We start from the raw sequence: 21579 nt of genomic DNA, 5'->3' as shown, positions 1-21579 counted from the left end.
CTCCTCCATCCCAAAGTTCAGCATCCTGAGAGGGAGCTGAAGATGGGGCAGAGCTGGAAAAATCCCCAGAGAAAGGAATTACAAAGTGACACCACTGAGAACTTCTCTGGAGCTGCTGAGCTGGCACAGCCTGGGCACATCTGACTGGCAGGGCAGCACTTCAGGCTGTAAAAGCCTCAGCACAAATTTTAACAGCAGCACCTCCTGACATTTCCCTTCTTGGAGGGGTGTGGAGTTTCCTCCCTGCAGTGGGGCACCCCTCAAGGTCACTGCTCAAAGCTGAGATTTGCCCATGGTTATTTGCCTGGGGGAGTGACATCAATCTCTACTTAATAACTAGTTTTGGTTTAACACATTTTCTTCAAAATTGCTACCTAGAGTGCTCTATTATAAAAACTGTTATAGATCCTATACTGTATATAATTCTGATTAAGATCTTTTTGCCTAATCATGATCATAATAAATCATATCTGCATTTATATATCTAGTTTTCCATCACAAATTCTGTGGGAAAAATTGTATAAAGGTTCAAGTACACCTGAATAATGTTCTACACATAAACCCTTGACAAGTTCTGGGGCTGGGATTGGATCCAGCCACTTCCAGGCTCCTCTGTCAGAAGCAGTTTAGGTAGCTTGTAGGTTCTGGAGGGGTTTCAGGGTCTATGGGGGATGTTGGGAGTCCTTTCTGCTCCCACAGGGAGCTCCTCTAATAAACTTCACCTGAAGCTCCCACTCTGCCCATGACAGGAGTCCCTGTGAGTGTCTGTGATATGCTGGCTCTCTGACAGCCTGGGGACTCCTGGGATGTCACTGTGGAGCTCCTGTGAGTGCCTGTGACAGATCAGGGCCTGAGCAGCCCAAAGTCCCCTGGGATGTCACCGTGGAATATCTGTGACTGCCTGTGACCACATGGCTCTTTGTCATCCTCAGAAATCCCTGGGAGGTCTCCATGGAACCCTTGTCTCTGCTAGTGACATTCCAGCTCTTGAGCAGCCTAGAGACTCTTGGAATGACCCCATGGAACCCCTCTGAGTGCCTGTGACAAACTGGCTCCTTAGCACCAGGACCCATTGCTATGGTCAGTTTCCATGGCAACCATCACCAGGACCCATTGCTATGGTCAGTTTCCATGGCAACCATCACCAGGATCCATTGCTATGATCAGTTTCCATGGCAACCATCACCAGGACCTGTTGCTATGGTCAGTTTCCATGGCAACCATCACCAGGATCCATTGCTATGATCAGTTCCCATGGCAACCATCACCAGGACCTGTTGCTATGGTCAGTTTCCATGGCAACCATCACCAGGATCCATTGCTATGATCAGTTTCCATGGCAACCATCACCAGGACCTGTTGCTATGGTCAGTACCTTGGCAGCTCCATGGAGACCCAATACCAGGGCTGGTTGCAATGGACACCAGCTCAGGCCTGGAGCCACAGCCCATTTCCATGGCAACCATTTGCCATCCCATTCCGAGGGTCATGGGATCACAGAACCACAGAATCGTCTGAGCTGGGAGGAACCACCAGGATCATTGAGTCCAACTCCTGGCCCTGCCCAGGACACACCAAAATGCCAGCCTGGGCCTGGGAGCAGTGACCAAACACTCCTGGAGCTCAGAGAGCCTTGGAGCTGTGAGCTCTTCCCTGGGGAGCTGGTCAGTGCCTGAGCAGCCTCTGGGGAAACCTTTCCTGAGATCCATCCTAAACCTGCCCTGACTGAGCTCCACCCTAAACCTGCCCTGACTGAGCTCCACCCTAAACCTGCCCTGACTGAGCTCCAACCTAAACCTGCCCTGGGTGAGCTCCACCCTAAACCTGCCCTGACTCAGCTCCAGCCTAAACCTACCCTGACTCAGCTCCAGCCTAAACCTGCCCCGACTCAGCTCCAACCTAAACCTGCCCTGACTGAGCTCCAACCTAAACCTGCCCTGACTCAGCTCCAGCCTAAACCTGCCCTGACTCAGCTCTACCCTAAACCTGCCCTGACTCAGCTCCAGCCATTCCCTCCAGTCCTGTCCTTGAGCAGTGCAGTGACCCTGGATTGAAGTGAATGGGGTGTTACACTATGGGAAACCAGAATAAAGAGATCACCTGCCAGCATGGATCACCAGCAATGTGGGTCACCAGGGCTCTTCACAACGTGGGTCCTCTGATGGGGAATGAAGTTGGTGCAGTGGACAAAGCTCCTCCTGCAGTCAAGGCACTCACAAGGCTTCCCCTACCAGTGGCTCCATCAATCTTTGGTCAAGTGAGACCTCATGGAGAAGCTCTTGCCACACTCAGGACACTCGTAGGGCCTCTCCCCAGTGTGGATCCTCCTGTGACAGAACAGGTTGGAGCCATAACTGAAGCTCTTCCCACATTCCAGGCACTTGTAGGTCTGTTCCCCTGTGTGGATCATCTGGTGGTGGATCAGGCTGGAGCTTCTGCTGGAGCTCCAGCCACCTTCCTGGCACAGGTTTGGAGCTTCTCCTCAGGGGGGATCTCCATGGCTTTTCCTCTTCCAGGAGGTTCTGCTGGAGAGATTTGTCCTCCCTGGTCTCAGTCCTAAATTTGTTTTCTGGGGGAGGAAGGAAGGAAGCAGCATGAACAAGGGCAGAAAGTAAAAAGGAGAAGGGAAAAGGGAGGGAGGGAGGGAGGGAGGGAGGGAGGGAGGGAGGGAGGGAAGAGAAAGGAGATCCCCCCAGTCCATCCCCAGCAGGACAGCATTGGCAGCAGGGCTGTCCTGTATCCAGGGGTGATGCTGAGCTGGACCACAGAGGAGAAGAGAGAGGGAAAGGGGCAGTGGCTTCCTCCTCACCTGCCTGGGTGTCCCAGGGCATCATCCTCTTCCTCGCAGCTTCCTTCTCCATCTAGCAAAGGATCAGGAGTGAGAAATCCTGGTTTGGGGAGAAAAACAAGGTTTGAGTATGTGGGGTTGGGGGTTCCTCCTGCCCAAATCCATCTCTAGAAGTCACTGTGCATCTGGAGTCCATAGAAACTTCCAAAACACCAACATTCAGCCCCAAAAAGCCTCACAGGAGCTCCCCCTCTCTGGTCTCTCCACTTTGGGGTTCTGGGGTTCCTCCTTGCCCAGGCTGCTGGGGGGCTTGCATGTATTGGAGGTCCCTCCCTCTACGTGGACCTGGCACTCCACAGGCTGCCAGGAGTCCTGGGAATCCCAGAAGTTCCATCCTCTTTGGTCTCCCCAGTTCGGGATGCTGGGGTCGTTGGGGGTCCTGGGGTCCCTTCTCCCCTTATTCTCTGCTTTGGGAGAGAATCCAGATCCCAGCAGTGGCAGCACTGGGAGGGACTGGGCTGTACTGGGATCATACTGGCAGTGACTGGGATCATACTGGGGGCAACTGGAACCATACTGGGGCAACTGGGAGTGCCTGGCAATGAATACAGGCATGCTGAGGGCAACTGGGACATACTGGCAGTGTCTGTAACCATACTGGGGTGACTAGAACCACACTGGGAACAGCTGAGACCATGCTGGGGACAACTGAGAGCAAGTGGGAAAGACTGGGTCTGCACCGGGAGCAACTGGGCAGGACTGGGATCCTGCTGGGAGGGACTGGGATGATACAGGGAAAGACTGGGACTATACCAGGGGCAACTGGGTGCAATTGGAATCTCACTGGGAGGAACAGGGAACAACTGGAACCATGCTGGGAACAACTGGAATCATATTGGGATCACAGTGGGAGCAGCTGGGGCCATGCTGGGGGAGACTGGGATCACATTGGGGGTGACTGGAATCATACTGGGATTTACTGGGAGTGGCCATGAGCAACTGGAATCATGCTGAAAGCAACTGGAAGGAAGTGGGAGTGACTGGGAGCATGCTGGGGGCAGCTGGGGTATACTGGGAGAGACAGGGAGTCACTGGGATCATACTGGGAGTGACTGGAACCACAGTGGGGGTGAAAGGGAGCAACTGGAACCACAGCTGGGGTATACTGGGAGCAAGTGGGCCCATGCTGGGGAAATACTGGAATCACACTGGGAGTGGGGGCACTGGGATCATACTGGAAGTGACTGGAATTATACTGAAAGTGACTGGGATCATACTGAAAGCAGCTGCAATCATGCTGGGATTATAGTGGGTGTGAATGGACTCTGATTGGGGGTTACTGGGAGCTACCAGGCCCATGCTGGGAGCCTACTGGGGAAACACTGGGAGGAACTGGGAATGAGGTGGTGCATGCTGGTGACAGCTTGGATGTACTGGGAGTGACTGGGTTCATACTGGGGGCAACTGAACTGTATTGAGGTAACTGGGAGTGACTGGGAATGACTACGAGAATGCTGAGGGCAACTGGGATATACTGGGAGTGTCTGAGACCATACAGGGGCCACACTGGGAGCAACTGGCAATGTGCTGGAGGGAACTGGGACCAATCTGAAGGCAACTGGGGGCAAATGGGAGTGACTGGGGTCCTGCTGGGAGAGACTGGGATCATATTGGACTCATACTGAGAGTGACTGGGATTATGATAGGGCAGCTGAGAGTGACTGGCTCCATGCTGGGGGAGACTGGGATCATACTAGGGGCAACTGGGAGAACTGGGAACACACTGGGCCACAGTGGAAGGAATTGGGAGCAACAGGGGCTGTACTGGTGGCAAATTGCATCATATGACTGGGAGTGACTGGGTTCATACTGGGAGCAAAAGGGATCCTACAGTGAGTGAGTGGAAATGACCAGCATCATACTGGCAGTGACTGGGCTCATACTGGGAGTGACCAACAAACTGGGACCACATGGGCAGGGGGCAACTGGGCTCATACTGGAGCAGCCATTGCCGGGATCGAGGAAAGCCCTGAGCCCCTTTCCTGGCCATCCTACCCCTCCAGCCCCCAGACCCTCCTGCCAGGGGTCCCGGGAACCTCAGGGTCTCCCCTCTCCGGGTTGCCCCCTCGGGGTTCTGGGGGTCTCCTCTCTCTGGGGTTCAGCTCAGGGCAGCTGGGGCTCCTGGAGGTTCCCTCGCTGTGTCTCTATTTCAGGGTCCCGGGGATCCCTCAGCTCCGCTATCGCCCCCCTTGCTCTCCCCATCCCAGGGGTCCCGGGCTTCTCCCATCCCCCTGCTCTCCCAGGGGTCCCCAAAACCAGTGTCCCCCTCCCCCATCCGGACTCTGCCGGCACCGCCACCGGGACCTCCCAAAAAACACCTCCCGGGGACCCCTCGGGATCCTCCCAAGGCACATTTGCGGCTCGGCTTTGGAGTCCCGCAAGCTCCAAACATCTTCCCCCAAACCCAGGGACTCCCCAGGATATTTGGGGTTAACTCCCCCTCCCCGGGCACCTGCGGGATGGGGGGCGATGGTCTGGGGGGCTGCGAATTCAGAGAGAGCTGCAAATTCAGAGAGAGCTGCGAATTCAGAGAGCGCGGCGAATTCAGAGAGCGCCGGAACTGTGAGCTTTTTCCTCTTCCTCTTCCTGCTCCTCCCCTTCCTCTTCCTCTACCCACCTCCCTCTCCTCCACCTTGACCACCTTCTCCTCCTCCTTAATCTCTCAGTCCCTCAGCATCCTCCTCCTCCATCGCTTCTCCCTCCTCCTCCCTCCTCCTCCGCCGTTCCCCAAGCCCTGCAGCCGCGGGAGGAGCGGGGATGCAGCCAGGACAGCTCGGCATGGGCAGCGCGGGGCTCTCGGCTGCTCCCAGCCCAGCGCTGGGGACAGGGGGAGCCCGGCCTGGGGAAAACGAGAGGGAAACAGGGAGAACTGGGGGCTGCAGATCCAAAGTGGACCTTGGTGGGGACCCTGGGCAGGGAGTTGCAGCCCTTGGGGCTCCTGTGGGGAGCCTGGAGATCCGGGAGGGGGGAATGTAGAGAGGGGTGGGGGATCCCGGGAGTGGCAGCACTGGGAGGGACTGGGCTGTACTGGGAGCATACCGGCAGTGACTGGGTTCGTACTGGGGGCAACTGGAACGGTGCTGGGGCAACTGGGAGTGCCTGGCCATGACTACGAGCTTGCTGAGGACAACTGGGATATCCTGGGATCACAGTGGGAGTAGCTGGGCGCATGCTGGGGGAGACTGGGATCACACAGGGTAACAGGGATCATAGTGGCATCCTACTGGGAGTGACTAGCATGTGGGGGCAGTTTGGACCATGTTGGGGGCAACTGGGATACACTGGGAGTGACTGGGATCATGCAGGAGGTGACTGGAAGCTCCTGGGAGTGACTGGGACCACCCTCAGGGTGACTGGGAGTGGCTGTGAGCAACTGGGATCATTCTGGAAGCAACTGGGAACAACTGGGATGCTGCTGACAGTAACCAGGATAGAGTGGGAGAGTCTGGGAGTGACTGGGGTCACACTGGGAGTGTTTGGAATCCTCCTGGGGATTACAGAGAGCAACTGGAACCATGTGCAGGGTCACTGGGTTCATACTGGGAGCAACTGGAGCTGCACTGGGGTCATCTTGGGATCATACTGGGCATGACTAGGACCATGATGGGATCAACTGGCATCATCCTGGGAGTGGCAGGAAGTGACTAGGATCATACTGGAGGGAACTGGGATCATACTGGCATTGACCGGGAGTAACTGGGACCTCACTTTGGGCTTCTGAGAGCAACAGAGGGAAACTGGGATCACACTGCAAGCAACTGGAACTAACTGGATATGACTGAGTGCATCCTGGGAGCAATTGAGATCTGGGAGTGGCTGTGATCATCCTGTGATAATAAGAAGCCTACTGGGGGAACTGGGAGTGTTCAGACTGCATTAGGAGGTGCTAGTGATCAATATCAATTGGAAATTGTTGAAACCAACCTATACACAGGAAAAAAAAACTAAAAAGGACAAATCAATTTGCTCTGCATTGTCTTTAAATATAGTTAATTCACTTGAAATACACTTCTGAAATTTTTATAATTAACCACAGAAGAACTGAAGACTTAATTAAATAATTCCCAGAGCCTTATCTTGTTAGGGTGTTTTGAAATGTTAATGAGCCTTTGTTACTGAATTCCTGAACTGAAGAGCTGAAGGCTGAACAAGCCTCTGGAGAAGTCAAATTCCTGAGGGAGCCTCCAAGTTGCTGAGGATGCATTTTCATCTGAGCAGGAATGAACAGAAATGGGTACAGCTTTCTGTCTGCCCCAGCTTTGGGATGAGCCCTGGGCCTGGAGCAGGAACAGCTCCTGATGGCCACAAGGCCAGGGCTGTTGTGCTGATCTGGGGAGATGGGATGGCAGGAGGAGCTGCAGAGCTCTCAGCATCTCCTGGACAGGAGAGCAGGGCACACAGGGAGCCTCCTTTTCCTTTGGCCAAGCACATTCCCCCATGGCTGGGGCTGAGTCCTCTGGCAGCTCCAGCTGCTGCTGTGCCCTTCAGAGGGGCTGAGGCCGTGGGGCCACTGCCCAGAGCAGCCTGGCCTGAGCAGGGCTGTGGGGCCAGAGGCAGCTGGGCTGTGCTGGGGAGAGGCCCTTGGTGCTGCAGAGAGCTCAGGGCAGCTGGCAGAGCTTGGAGGGAGCTGGGCTGGGCTGAGAGAAGCTGCCAGAGAAACCATCAGTGTCCATCTCAGCCTGTGTGAGCGTGCAGGGGCAGGACTGAGCCCAGGGCTTGTGGGGCAGAGCCAGGGCCTGGGGAAGGCATGGAAAACAGGCAAGTGGCTGAGAGAGGAGGCTGCTCTGTGCCCTTGGTGGCACGGACAGAGCAGGGAGGGAGCCCAGGACATTTGTCAGCCCCAGCCTCTGTCCCCAGCCGTTGCCAGCCCTGGCTGCTCAGCCCAGGTTTGCAGGTGAGTTTGGCTGTGCCCCAGCTCCATCCTGCTGCGGGGCTCAGGGCCTGTTCCCGGCAATGGCCAGCCCTGCCCGGCCTCTCTGCTGGCCCCGAGCCCGGCAGAGCCTGGGGCAGGGCTGGCTGGGAAGGCCCACAGGTGCCACGGGCTGTGCAGGAGCTTGGAGAGGCTGCCCAGCAGGGAGGCCATGGGGGCACAGAGCCCCAGGGGCTGCTGTGGGCACCACGGCACAGGGGCTGTTCCCACCCGGAATGCTCCTGGCCTGGGCTGGGCTGCACAGGGGGCTGTGGCACCATGGCTGGGGCAGCGGGGCACAAAGGGCACACAGAGCTGCTGCCAGGGGTGACAGCAAGGCCAGCAGCAGACAAGGAATTGCTGGGCATTGCCTGTGCTGGGCAGGGCTGAGTGTGGGAAATGCAGAGCTCAGCTGGCCTTGGTGGCTGCAGGAAAAGTGCAGAGCCAAAAGAGCCTCCATGGCTGTGCTGGAGACCAAGGCTGGAGGAGGGAAATGTGGGGCTGCTGTGGGATGGGGAGGGGGATTGAGTTCCAGCAGACACCGATGTGGGGCTGAGGGACTCAAGGGCTCCTTGGCCTGAGTCTGTCCTGGGAAGGTCTCTCAGGCCTCTGTGCCCATGAAGGGCTTCAAGGAGGAGGAGAGCTTTTCTTGGCAGGAATCTCATGGAATCCCAGAGGCACAAATGGCAGTGTCTGCCCCTGCAGGGGATTCCCCATGGCAATGGCCCTGGCTGGGAGCAAAAGCAGCATGACCCCATTCTATATAGAATGCTGACAGCTTTGCCAATAGAGCAATGTTTTAGCTATTTTACCTCCACCCCAGGCACAGCATATTAACAAAACACCATAATCCTGTTTATACCTATCATAGAATCATCTTTGTCTAAAATTAGTCTTGTACAGAAATCCGCTGTGAATGGTGGAGCGGCCACATATTGCTGGGACATATCACACTACTGAGGTAAGAGCTGTGATGGTTATTAAATTGTATCCTGTTCAACTTTGTTGTGAGCAAAAGACTTTTCTTTGCCTCTAAGTTTTACCTGTTCCTGACCCCAAAGGACACAAACCTGATCACTTGTGGTTCCCACTCCAGTGGTTGCACTTGCACCTCCCTCCATCCCCAGAGCAGAGCTCCCTTGGCCCACAAAGTCCCTCGCAACGGAGGGATGAAGCAAACAGGACAGGCTGTGGGGATCAGGGCCAGGGCACGGCCAGGGATTTGGTGTGGTTGTGACCCCAGGGCAGGACGCAGCCCTTGGCCTTGCTGAACCTCATCCAATTGTCCTGGGCCCATGGCTGCAGCCTGTCCAGATCCCTCTGCAGAGCTTCCTGCCCTCCAGCACAGCCACACTCTCACCCAGCCTGGGGGCACCTGGCAACTGACTGAGGGTGCCCTCGGTGCCTCATCCAGATCAGCAATAAAGAGATTTAACTGAAGTGGCCCCAATCCTGAGCCCTGGGGACACCCCTGGATGTGACTCCATTGCCCAGCACTCCTTGGGCTGGACTTCTGTCTTTTATGGAGCTCTGCATTCCCTTGCTACTGTTTGCTGACAATAAATGAACATCCCTCTGTGTCTCAGGCAGCTCCTTCTCCAAGGAAAGCAGCTGGGAGTTTGTGCCAAGGAGCTGAAAGCTGCAGGTGCAGCCTGGAGTGGAGGAAGCTGAGATTTGCACAAAGCTGCTCTGAGTCCCAGGGCTTGGAGGAGGGAAATGGTGGGGAGGGGGTTAGGGATAGAGTCTGATTGATTGTCAGCCATAAAGGGCCTTGATTTTCATAGCTGTTCAGACTGCATTAGAAGATGGTAGGGGTCGATATCAATTGGAGATTACTGATATCAATCTATAAATAGGAAAAGAAAACTGAACAGGGCAAAACAATTCTCTCAACATTGTTTTAAACACAGTATATTCACTGCCAATAGACTTCTGAAACCTGTATAATTAACCTCAAAACAATTGAAAACTTAAATTATTCCCAGGAGCTTGTCTGGTTAGGGTGTTTTGAAATGTTAATGAGCCTTTGGCACTGAATTCCTGAAGTGAAGAGCTGAAGGCTGAAAAAGCCTCTGGAGAAGTAAAATACTTCAGCAACCTCCAAGTTGCTGAGGATGTCAGCAGCCCCCACTGAGGCCATCCCTGCCAAGAGACCATGGGGGCAATGAGCAGCCAAGGAGAGCATCCCTAGGGCTGGGGAAGCAGAACTCAGAGGCACCAGCGGCTCCAGGTGGGAAATGGACTCTGCAATGTGGCTGTGAAAGCCCTGCCTGGGCTTGGCCAAGCAGGACAGCCAAGGCCTGACCCCCATGCCCTGGCAATGGGGATCGGTGGCCTCACAGGATGCTCGTGGCTCTCCCGGAGCAGTGGGATGTGGGGTGTGGGATGGTGAGGGCAGGAGAGCAGCAGGAGCCCTGCAAAGCTCTGTGGGCTGGGGGAGGAGGCCACAAGCCCTGGGGCTGGAAGGAACTGGTGTCTTCTCATGGGCCTCAGTGGCAGGGACAGCAGCCACAGCCAGGGGACACAAATGTCATTGCTGCTGGCAGGGGGTGGTCCCAGCCCCACCAAGGCCTTTGGTCACCCCACTGCAGCTCTCCTCCCCTGGCCTAGGCCTGTGCTGCTTCCCTTGCAGACTTTACCCACTGCCCCATTTCCCCACCTCCCTCTGACCCTGGGAGCTCCCAAAGCTTTCCTCATGTCCCTCTGTCCTCCCTTGTTTACTTCAAACAAAAAGCTGTGTTTGGCTGAGGAATGGCCAATTCCTGTGGGATTCCCAACTCCTGCCTTCTTCCCACACCCTGCTAAAGCTCCTGTGGCTCCCAAGCTGTCCCAGGCACAGCCTTGCTGGAATCTGCTCCTTCTCTCCATCTCCCAGCACTGAAATCCATGTCCCATCTGCAGCCCTGCAGAGCAGCCCAGCCCTGCCTGGCCCTGCAGCAGGAATTGGAGGCACTGCAGGTCAGGGACAGCGACTCTGGCTCTGGAATGCTCAGGAGATGCTCAGCTTGGGCAGCTCCTACAGCCCCAGGGCCAGGGCAGCCTCTTGCCAGGGCTCCTGTGCACACACACAAGGGCTCCTGCTCTTCTCCTGGCACATCCCAGCTGCCCACAGAGCCTTTCCCAGGGCAACACGGCTGTGCTGGCCTGAGCAGCCATTGCTGCAGCCCTTGCCCTGCTCCCCACAGCCCCACAGAGCTGGGGGTGCTGCTCTGCAGAGCACGGGGGCTGTGCTGCCCGGGGCCATGGGCTGCCTCTGCTGGGCTCTGCTGCTCCAGCTGGGACACTGTGGTGGTTTTGATTGGCCCAAAACATCAGGGAAGTGTTTTTAACATCTAGGAGAAATTTGGACCCCTCAGAAGCTGTTCTAGTAGGCCTGGGGAGGTGTCTGAGAGGTGGGGTGTGGCACAAAGATGGCTCCTGTGTGTCCTGAGTGCAAGTTCTGGAAGTTCTTACATCAAGTCCAGCAGAGCCAATCTCTGATGGCTCTGAAGATGATGGACATGCTGCTGGCCAAGTTTGGGTCAATTGGAGGTGCTGGTTACGCCTCTGTGAAAACATATTTAAGAAAAATTCAAAACAAAGCAGGCGCGCACTTCTTTCACTTTGTAGTTGGAGGAGGAGGAGGTGGAGGTGAAAATATGTGAGGGAGAACAGCATGGAGAGTGCCAAGGTCAGTGAAGAAGAGGGGAGAAAGAGGTGCTCCAGTGCTTCCGGCACTGGAGCTGAAACTTTCTGCTAGCCGTGGTGGAAGCTATGGGGGAGCAAGAAATTCCTCCTGCAGCCCATGGAGTCCATAAGGATGCAGAAATCCACCCACAGCTCACTCCAGAGGAGGAGGTGGATGCCTGGGAAAGAATGTGAACCAGTGGGAGTCTCATCTAAGAGTTAAAACTGCAAAAGGCCTTGACTGGGAGAGAAAGGCCTTGCTCCTGGCATGGAAGCAGCCTGGCCTCGGCTTGGGAGAGGCCAAGGTGCTCTCACAGCACCTTATGGACAAAAGAACTCATGTTGCAGCAGAATTCGGGCGGGATGTTGCTCATGAGATTGGACCCACGCCAAAGAAGTTCTCAGAGGACTGTCTCTCGTGGGAAGGACCCCTGGCTAAGTAGAGAACCTCTTTTGAAGTTGTAAGGGTCCGGAGGGGTCCGGCCGCCTCAGTCCCAATGGCTTCCGGGGCTTCGGGAGACCTCAGAGGCCTCACCTGGGCCCAAGCTCTCAGCCCTCCCGGCTGTTCAACTCTGTCCCAGAGGCGGCTACGGTCAGCCTCAGTGTTCCCAGGCTCGCTCCTTGGAGCGGCAGGGACCACGCGGCGGAGGCGGGTGCCTGCCGGGCAGGAACGCCGTGGAGTCGCTGGTCGCTTCCCGTGATAAAGAGAGTACGACGAGCTGAGAGTCACCAGTGCGCAGTTTATTAAAGGACAAGCGGCGCGGGGGAGGCACACTGGGGGCTCTCGGGTGGGGCGGTCCACGCAGCTGCCGGGCGCAGAGCACGGCGGGGCTGGGGTCGCGGCCACACCACGCCGAGAGAACAAAGGGAGGGGGTTTTTAGGGGGAAATACGGGGTTTCCCGGGGAGGAACAACAGGGGCGGAGCCAACGGGGCTCCGGGACAACATGAGGGACAAGCAGGGGAGCAAATGAAATATAACTAGGGAGGGGATTACAAACAACTCATGGGGGAAGCCCGGCAACAGAACATTCTAGTGAGGGCAAGCAGCGGGGGCGGTGACAGGGGCGGGGAAGCGAACTTTAAACCAATAAACTTAGGAAAAACTTTCCAGGGGAGGGAGAGAGCGGTTTACGGCCCGGCCTCCTCCGAGTCCCAGGCGATGGCATCCTCGGCAGCGTCCCCGTGGATTACGCCGACTGCCGGCCTCGGGGACTCGGGATCTGCAGCATCGGGCCGCCGCACCCCCACACTCTTTTCCTGATTGGACTGACCAGAGGACCCCTCAACCTGCCCCCTGTCTGTGTTGCTGGTTTGGAAAGAGGGAAAGGGGTTGGGGTGAGTGCAGAGACTGCTTCTTAAGAGGGTGGGGGTGAGAGCAGAAAACGGTCTGGAGAGAGAGAGAGAGAGAGAAACAAGTAGAGATAAAGAGTATTTGTAGTAGAATTGTGGTGATGAGTAAATTTGAGAATCTGCTCTGTGGACTGAAAAGAGACCCCACACCCTGCCCCCCCCCACCTGGCTTGTGGATTGTAAAGGAGGAAAGGGGGTGAATACTGTAGGTTCGTAAGAGGGAGGGGGGAGTGAACAAAATGATGTATGAAAAGTTTATTTTTGCCTTGCATTTATTCTCCAATTCTGTTAGGTAATTAAATCGCCTTTTCTGCAGCTTCAAGCTTGGAGCCTGGTTGCCCTTTTTCATGCGTCGTCCTGGCAATGTCCTGTCTCAAACCCATCACACCCTCCCAGATTGTGGTTCCTGCAGCGCCAGGAGCTGATAGTTGCAGTGTCAGAGGCAGGGTCCGGCCGGGGGATGGGATCCAGTTCAAGCAGACACTTCAAGCATTCGAATCCAACCAGAACAGCTATTTTACTGCTATTAAACTCAGCTGGTACTAGAAAGAAAGACCTTAGTCATCATTGCACAGCAACTTTTCCCAGCCAGGCTACCTCTGTAAGAAAAGAATTCAAACAATACACAGAGTATCCATTGGGATCTTTGCGAAAAGCCAACATGATGACATGGATTGATCACAGGGACATTGGGGACACTGGGGACATTGGGGATGTTGGGGACATTAATGGGACATTGGGGACACACTGGGGGATTTGGGGACATTAGGGACGTTGGGGGAAATTTGGGATAAAATTGGGGGAAATTTTGGGAGTGAAATGGGAAAATTTGGGGGAAATTTTGGGAAAAAATGGGGTGAAGTGGTGGAAATTTTGGGGAAGTTTGAGGTGAAAATTTGGGGGAAATTTGGGGAAGTTTAGGGAGAAATTTGGGAAAAATGGGAGAAATTTTGGGGAAGTTTAGGGAGAAATTTGGGAGAATTGGGAGGGAAATGGGAAAATTTGGGGAAATTTTGTGAAAATTTTTGGGAACTTTGGGGAAATTTTGGTCAAAATGGGGAAAATTGGGGGGATTTTTGGGGAAAAGTTTTGGGGAAGTTTGAAAGAGAATTTCTGCGAAAATTTTGGGGGAAATAGGGGAAACCAGGGAAGTTTGGGGGAAAATTTTTGGAAAATTTGAGAGAAATTGGGAAAATTTTGGGGAAGTTTGGGTGAAAATTTTGGCAAAAATTGGGGAAAGTTTGGGGATTTTTTAAAAGAAAATTCTGGGAAATTTCGGGGGAAAATGGGGGAAAATTTGGAGGAATGTTGGGAAAATTTGAGAGAAATTGTGGAAAAATTTTGGGGAAATTTTGGGGGAAATTTGAGGCAAATTTTGGGGAATTTCTGGGGAAATTTGGGAGAAAACTTGGGGGAAATTGGGGGAAATGAGGAAAATTTGGGGGAAATTTTGGGGAGATTTCAGGGAAGTTTGGGGGAAATTTTGGGAAAATTGGGGAAATTTGGGGGTATTGGGGGAAAATGTTGGGAAAGTTTGGGAGAAAATTTTGTGGAAAAAATTGGGGAAAATTGGGGAAATCGAGGGGGAAGTTCAGAGAAAAAAACTGGGAAAATTTGAGAGAAATTGGGGAATTTTTGGGAAGTTTGGGGAGAAATTTGGGAAAAATGAGGGGGAAACTGGGAAATTTTGGGGAAAAATTTTGGAGAAATTTTGGGGAAGTTTGGGGGGAAATTTTGGGAAAATTTGGGGGAAATTGAGGAAATTTTGGGGAAATTTGGAAGAAAATGTGGGAGAAATTTGGGACATTTTAGGGAAATTTGGGGGAAAATTGGGGAAAATTTGGAGAAATATGGGGGAAATTCGAGGGGAAATTTGGGGAGAAATTTTGGGGGAAAATTGGGGTGAAATCTGAGGGAAATTGGGGAAATTTTGGGGAACTTTGTGGGAAAATTTCAGAGAGAAATGGGAAGAACTGAAGGAAATTTCTGGGAAAATTTGGGGGAAATTTTGGAGAAATTTCGGGAAAGCTTTGGGGAAATTTGGATGAAAATTTGGGGGAAAAATGGGGTAAGTTTGGGGATTTTTTAAAGAAAATTTGGGGAATTTTTGGGAAAATTTGGGGGGAATTTTTGGGAAAATTTGGAAAATTTCAAGGAAGCTTGGGGAAAATTTTAGGGAAGTTTGGGGGAAAATTTGGGAAATTTGGAGGGAAATTTTGGGGAAGTTTGGGAGAAAACTGGAAAAAATTGGGAAAGTTTGGGGGAATTTTGAAGGAAAATTCTGAGAAAATTTGGGGGAATTGTTTGGGAAAATTTGGGGGAAATGGGAAAAATGCAAATAGAATGGGGAAAAAGGAGGAAAATTTGGGGAATTTTTGGGGGGAAATGGGAAAAATTGGGGGAAAATGGAGGAAAATGGGGAAAATTGGGGAAATTGGACTAAAAGGAAAATTTGGGGGAAAACTGGGGAAAAAGTGAGAAAAATGGGAAATAAATGGGGAAATTGGGAGGAAATGGGGAAAATTGGAAAAATTCAGGAAAATTGGGGAAATTTTGGGGAAAAAGGGAAGTAAATTGGGGGGAAATGGGGGAAATAGAAGAAAATGGGAAAAATTTGGGGAAATTGGGGGCAAAAGAATAGATTAGGGAAAAATTGGGAAAATCTGGGGGAAATTGGGAAAAATGGGGATAAATTGGGAAAATTTGGGGGGAAATTGGGTAGTTTTGGGGGGAAGGGACATTTGGGGACATTGGGGGTATTTGGGACACTTTGGTGTCACTTTGATGGAACTTTGGAGCCATTTAGTGACAATTGGGTGCCATTTGGTGACTTCTAGTGGCATTTGGTGACAATTTGGTGCCATTTGGTGTCATTTAGTGTCCCTTTAGTGCCACTTGATGCCATTTTGGTGCCATTTGATGTCACTTGGTGCCACTTTTTGCCACTTTGGTGCCATTTGATGTCCCTTTAGTGCCACTTTGGTGCCATTTTTGACCTTTTTGTTGCCATTTAGTGCCACTTTGGTGCCATTTGATGCCATTTAGTGTCACTTGAGTGACTTTTAGTGACATGTAGTGCCACTCTGGTGCCATTTAATGCCTTTTTTTGTCACTTTGGTGCCATTTAGTGTCACTTTGGCGCCATCTGGTGCCATCTAGTGTCACTTTAATGCCACTTTAGTGCTATTTGGTGCCTTCTAGTGTCACTAATGCCATTTAGTGCCATTCAGTGCCATTCAGTGTCACTTTGGTCTCATTTGGTGCCATTTTAGCGACATTTTAGTGCCATTTAGTGCTATTTTTTGCCACATTGATGCCCTTTGGTGCAATTTAGTGCCACTTTGTGTCACTTGGTGCCATTTAGTGTCACTTTAATGCCACTTAGTGCCATTTGGTGTCACTTGATGACCCCTGGTGTCACTCTGGTGCCATTTAGTGCCACTTTAGTTCCATTTGGTGTCACTTTGATGCCATTTGGTGTCATTTTAGTGCCATTTGGTACCACTTTGGTGCCATTTAATAACTCCTGGTGTCACTTCAGTGCCATTTAGTGCCACTTTAATACCATTTAGTGCCATTTGAGGCCATTTAGTGTCACTCGGGTGCCATTTAGTGCTAATTTGGTGCCATTTGATGTCACTTTGGTGTCACTTTTTGCCATTTTAGTGCCACTTCGGTGCCATTTTTGCTCCTTTAGTCCCATTTAGTGCAACTTAGTGTCACTTTGGTGCCATTTAATGTCACTTTGGTCCCATTTGGGGCCATTTGAGGTCACTTTAATGCCATTTTAAAAAAAATTAATACATTTTTATCAGTTTAATGCAATTTGGTGCCACTTTGGTGCCATTTGATGCTATTTTGATGCCATTTAGTGCCATTTCTTGCCACTTTGGTCCCGTTTTTTGCCACTTCAATGCCACTTTCTCCCACTTTGGTGCCATTTAGTGTCTCTTTAGTCCCATTTGGTGCCATTTTTTGTCACTTTAATGCAGTTTTTTGTCATTTCAATGCCATTTTTTCCCATTTTTGTGCCATTTTGATGTCACCTGCTGTCTCCTCACTGACCTGCAGCAATCCGTTCTGCAGTCATTGTCACCTGTGCTGGTCGGCGATGTCACTGTGTGCCCAGGGGCTGCTTGGTGTCATTTAGTGCCATTTGGTGTCACTCAGGTGCCATTTAGTGTCACTTCGGTGCCATTTAGTGTCACTTTGGCTCCATCTGGTGCCATCTAGTGTCACTTTAACGCCATTTAGAGCCATTTGTTGCCATTTAGTGCCACTTTGGTGCCATTTAGTGTCACTCTGGTGTCATTTAGTGCCATTTAGTGCCATTTGCTGCCATTTGGTGTCACTTCAATGCCATTTGATGCCATTTTGATGCCATTTGGTGCCATTTTTTGTCACTTTAACACTGTTTTCCCCCACTTTGGTGCCATTTTGATGCCACCTGATGCTACCCTGATGTCACCTTGTCCCCTCTCAGTGACCTACAGCAATCTGTTCCACTGCAATTGTCACCCGCGCTGATCGCTGATGATGTCACTCTGATGACGTCACTGATGTCACTCTGAAGACATTACTCTGATGACGTCACCCTGTCCCCTCAGTGACCTGTGCAGCAATCCGTTCTGCTGCAATTGTCACCTGTGCTGGTCGCTGATGTCACTGTGTGCCCAGGGGCTCTTTGGTGTTGTTGGAATACATATCAGGTTAAAAATTTTGTATAACTTCAGTCAAAGGTTTTGTTTCTCTTTACCCCGAGAAAAGGAATTTTAGGTTTCTTTCAGGACATTGTTCTACCTGATGAGGTCTGGTGGACTCAGCATATCAACAGATTGGGAGTGACCCCAGAGATAACCAGAGAGATAAAGACTATGAACAGAACATCCTCTGGGACATTGTGGTTATCAACAGGACATGGTGGAGATCACAAACAGCTACCCCAGAGCACCTCCAGCAGGGCTGAAGACATCCTGGCCTGGAAAAAGGATTGATGAGAAAAACTGAATGAAGAATCTAATTAGCATCAGAAGTGAGGAGATTCAGATCCAATGAGAAACTGAATACTGGGGGTTTGCTCAACTTTAGACCAATGAACACTGACCCAATGCTTTCCTATGTATTTTTACTGTATAAAATATCTGAAAAATCGAGTAAATTTGCCGAGAAACGGAGGCTTGACAATCCAATATGGATTTACTACAAGCTTCAGTTTATTGATCTACAGTATACAGTTTTATAGTGTAGTTAACTAGATCATGCATATTCTGTAATCGTACAATATTATTGGTTATATACTTCCACGCCCTACGTTTGGCTACTTGCCTTAACATGTATCTATGTTTATCTATAATGCCTGATTTCTGCATTCTTGTTAGCAATTAACGCATTCTCGACGGCTCCCACCACCTCTATGTTGCAGCCAAGGTTATGGTGACACAGATCGCTGATTGGACACAGGTATCTAATTAATAGTTGGCTGAATATGACTATTGTTAAGAAGCAGCTTGTTTAAGTGTTAAGAAACAGCTTATTTAAGTCTGTATGTTCTTTTTCTATTAGCTAATTCCCCACAATTCCCCCGTTTTTCTTTACGTGTTTGTGCAAGTTAAAGCTGATTTACTGTCTGTGATAATGATTTCTTCAAGCATTGCAAAGCACAAGGTAGAATAACAGCTATGCCAACAAAAATAAGTAGAGCCACTAATCCTATTTGCATGATATAGCGAAGGCATCATGTTATACTTTAATTACCTCAAGGAATCCCAAATAGGCCGTTGTTGTCTTGCACAGTTATCTCTGTAATATGGTTTCTAAGCTATTGCAGCTGTTTATGTATGGACTCACCATGATTGCTGAGGTTAAAGCAACACATGCCTTTAAATTCATCACAGCCATGCTTTGAGCTAATAAGAGAAAATCTATTGCAGCTCTGTTTTGAAGGGTAGAAAAGGGATTGTATGGTGACGAAAGAGAGAGACAAATTATCTTTTGCCCTGTCAAGTTGGCTAGAGTGACCCACAAATTTGTTTTGGGCTGCACTGGAATCTATGCTACAACAACAGAGATTAGGCAAGCTAAGGTTGATGAATTCACATAATGACCTTAACAACACATCTAGAATCATCATTACAGTAACAATAACCGTTCTAAAAAGCGAAATTACATTTTTCTATACATAAAATTTTAGCATAAGTATTGCATTGTCTAATTGCTTGAGGGTTTATACTCCCCCCGTTTTGTTTTTTGGCAAGATGTGTTGCTTTCTATAAGAAGATGAAAATGACACAAAGGTGTAACAATACATGGAATGAAACAATAAGCTTATTTAAGAAAATACATCCTCAATTATTTAACTACTCTGCTATCTCCCAGGGACTGCAATTGCTGGGGAACCTCATTCCACAGGCAGGGCTTGGAGAACCTTTCCCGGGCAAGGATTCCAAGTTTACCTGGAAGAGGGTTCAGCTTTCACAAGTCCAAATCAGCGAGTCAAGGTGACTCGATCACATTTTTGATGCAGAAACACCTGGGTTTGGTGGCATATTTCCCAACCAGTCAGGACTAAGGCTTGGCCAGAGCCCCAGGCCTTAACTGGGAGGGTTTTCTTAGAGCATCTTATAAACAAGCTTTGATTAATACCAATAAGGAGAGTGTTTTATCATGTTACCACTTTGGTAGATAACTATATAAGGTGAGGTGAAATATTTGAAAACAGTGGACCTTATCATTTGACTTTAACTAAGGAAGATGAAACTGCAAGGCTTTTGTGAACAATAATACAAACTAACAATTTTAAAACTTAAAATTAATATCACTGAAAATGAATAAAGCTTGATCTTAATAAATTTGATTTAAAACTAACGAATAGGACTTAACTATAATGGAATTCAAAGTTGATATCACTTTAACAACTTAACTCTAACAGAACTTAAAACTTAACAGAATTTTAACCCTAACAGAATTTAACACTTATTAAAATTTACATCTAATAATACTTAATTTTAACAGAATTTATACTTAACCAAAGGCATTTAACAGGAAACTTAACTATTCAGTAGAACTTTGCTCTTAGGTTTCATTCACACATCAAAACTCTCAAAATCAAAAACCACACTCTCAGCAGTTACAGGTTTCATCTACACATTAAAACACTCAAAAGCAAACAACACTTTCAGCAGGCCTGCAATATTCACACATACACACAAACACTATCTTAAGCAACACTGTAACAAAATTCAGCTTTTGTTCAAGGCTTTGGCAGCAAAAACTTGTGTTCTTCAAATGAGCACAACACAGCAAAAACAAACTTGTCAAAACTCAAAGTTAATACCACTGAAAGTAAACAGAACTCAATCTTAATAGAACTTAATGGGACATAAAACTACTAGAACTTAAAATTAATAAATAGTAAATTGAGCAACACTTAAGAGGCTTAACTATAATTGAATTCAAACTAAATAGGATTTAAAACTAATGGAACTTAAAACAACAAATATTGAGTAACAGCTGAACTTAGTGTTAATTGAATTTAAGCTTAATGAAATGTAAAATAACAGACAACATAATATACCTGTAATAAAATCTAAATTCACTTAACTTTAATAGTGTTTGAACTTAACAAAATTTAAAATTTAATATAATTTGTGGTGCTTTTATTCTCTTGACTCTGCTTAGCTTTTGTCTTAGGTAAGCTTATCAAGGTATTACTTGAGCTTAATTTTAATGGCACTCAACAGGTAGCCCAAATTATCCAGTATAGTTTCACTTATAGGCCTGGTCCACAGATTTAAAACGCTTTAAAAGCCAAATGACATTTATAGTATGTTTGTCACAGCACTGTCACACCCACACACACAGACACACTCACACACACATAAACACTGCCCCAAACAACACTTATAAATAAAAATATTTCTTTAAATTTAGAGTGGTAGTTACTTTGTGACGTAGTTTTGGATGTTTCTATAAATAACTTACATGGGGTAAAGCTTAGGGTGAGTTTTACACAGTTAATTGCATTTAATAATTTTTGTAAATCATTTGATGTTTTGATATAAGGATTTAAGGGTAATGGCTCTAGCTTTATATTTTGTTTAGTTAATATTCACTTTATTTTAAAAAGGGTTTTACTGAATTTGTTTAAAACACTGAGTTGGTTTAAAAGCTAAGATATTATACACATAATGATAAATGATGCTTTGAGGAAATAGTTCAAAGATTAACTTTGTTAAAATATACTTAGGATAAACACTTTTAAAATTGCTTTAGCAAGGAATTGTAGCTTTTCTTTAAGGTTTTAGTAACTAAGGTTCATCAGGACAATTATGTTGTTACAATGGTTTCTCATTAGTAAAAGCTGGAAACAAGTTTAAATCATAATTTAGTTGCACTAATTAACAGGGTACTTTAAAATACAGTTATGAATTGATTTTTGGAGCTTTGAAAAGAATCTTCCGTGGCACAGTTAGCGTTTGCTGGCGTCATTCGCAGCGGGGCGGTCCCAGTCTCGGTGTTGGTGATGGTTCCAGTGAGCAGGAGGCGGTGAAAGGGGCGTGGACAGCCAGCGGCACCGCCCATCGGGGTGCCTTCTGCGACTTCCGCCTTCTGCTTCAGTTGACAGGAAACCGAGGTTGAAGTAACTTCCGTTTCGCTCTCGGGTTGCAGAGTTTGCATGGCGCGCAGCGGGGCTGTTCCTGGGCGGCGCGGCTGCTCTGAGCTCTCTCTGCTACTGCCGTGCGTTTCAGCTTTGCGGGTGGTGGCTCTGATCTGGCAGAAACTGTCGTTCTTTTTCCGCGGTTTGT

Source organism: Lichenostomus cassidix, unplaced genomic scaffold (assembly GCF_008360975.1).
Source record: "Lichenostomus cassidix isolate B80296 unplaced genomic scaffold, HeHo_3.0 HiC_scaffold_46, whole genome shotgun sequence".
NCBI classification, from domain to species: domain Eukaryota; kingdom Metazoa; phylum Chordata; class Aves; order Passeriformes; family Meliphagidae; genus Lichenostomus; species Lichenostomus cassidix.
The sequence above is the reverse complement of the archived record's forward strand: the minus strand, read 5'-3'. Positions refer to the sequence as shown.